The sequence below is a fragment of the Empidonax traillii genome, unplaced genomic scaffold (assembly GCF_003031625.1).
Source record: "Empidonax traillii isolate 1590-97213 ecotype Southwest subspecies unplaced genomic scaffold, ASM303162v1 scaffold2187:size33450, whole genome shotgun sequence".
NCBI lineage: Eukaryota > Metazoa > Chordata > Aves > Passeriformes > Tyrannidae > Empidonax > Empidonax traillii.
In genome coordinates, this window is record NW_020957380.1 from 31233 (window position 1) to 32641 (window position 1409).

At 50.2% G+C, this 1409-nt stretch overlaps 1 non-coding gene across 1 annotated transcript; it reads left to right on the top strand.

Annotated features, from left to right (window-relative positions):
• Positions 1–956: 956 nt before the first annotated feature.
• On the top strand, positions 957–1029 carry TRNAK-CUU. The gene has a single exon. It is a non-coding gene; the product is annotated as a tRNA-Lys (tRNA).
• Positions 1030–1409: the final 380 nt, after the last annotated feature.

The following is a 1409-nucleotide window of genomic DNA, read 5'->3' on the forward strand; positions in this document are numbered from 1 at the left end:
GGGTCCATGGGGGTCCCTGCTTTCCCAGCTGTGTCCAGGGGGTCCCTGCTTTCCCAGCTGTGTCCAGGGTGGTCTGTATTTTCCCAGGTGTGTCCTGGGGGTCTGTATTTTCCCAGCTGTGTCCTGGGGGGTCCCTGTTGTTCCAGCTGTGTCCTGGGGGTCCCTGTTATTCCAGCTGTGTCCAGGGGGTCCCTGCTTTCCCAGCTGTGTCCAGGGTGGTCTGTATTTTCCCAGCTGTGTCCCGGGGGGTCCCTGTTTGCCCAGCTGTGTCCCCAACCATTGTTCCCCCAGAACAATGTCCCGCCGGCTCCGAGGTCGTTCAGGTCCTGGCTCAGCCCGAGCTCTCGGGGGGGATAAAGGGGCTGCAGGTCCGGGGGGGGCTCAGACCACGAGGGAAACCGGAGCCTGGTAAGGGACCCGCTCCGGGGGGGGCTTTGGGGGCATTTCCAGCTTCTCCCTCTGTCCATCGGCCCCATCCCAACACCCCTCTGGGGAGCAGCTCCCCTTTACTTGACACCCCTCCCCTTATTTTTATACTTTATATTTATTTTTATAGTTATTTTTTCTACCTTACCTTATTTTTCCGTGCTGTGTGCAAAAAATATTGTATACCTTAATATATTTTTACGCCTGCGTGGTTCTGTCTTGGCACTTCATAAAACATAAAAATATACATTTTTCGTAGAATCAAGCATTTTATCGGAAATACTTATCTTTCTGCTTGTTTTTCTACCCAACCTTGTTTTCCTCTATGCTCTCTCTCTCTCTCTAATATATATATATTATTATATATATATTTATTTGTATCTTTCCACCTTCACTTCCGCAGCTCACAAAACACTAACAAAAAAAAAAACCCTTATATTTTTCAGGGAATTCAGCGTTTTAACAAAAGCAGCACCCAATTTGTATTTTTAGTGGAAAAAAAGAGTGGAATTTGGGGTTTTTTTTCGGGAGCCCGGCTAGCTCAGTCGGTAGAGCATGAGACTCTTAATCTCAGGGTCGTGGGTTCGAGCCCCACGTTGGGCGTGGTGACACTTTTTGCCCCGTTTTTTCCCCCAATCTGGTCCTTTTTTGCCCTTTTTTTTCCCCCAATCTGGTCCTTTTTTTCCCCTGAGCTCGGGTTCGGGCTCAGTTCCCGGCGGGAAGAGAGGCAGAAGCATCTTTGGCAATAAAACAACGTGGGTTTTCTTGTCCCCCCACCCCATAAAATCCCTTTATTCCCTCGCCCCGAAATCCCAGCCCCTCCAACAGCTGGAATTCCCTGCATTTCAGTTTTCCAAGGTCCTCCAGGACTGTTTCATCACCTGAAACGAGTTTTGCCCCCCAGAGGGAGGCGAAATCCCAAATCCTCTGCTCCTTGGGTAGGGGTTTGGGAAGCGATGGGGGTTTCTCCCCCTCCCTTTTCC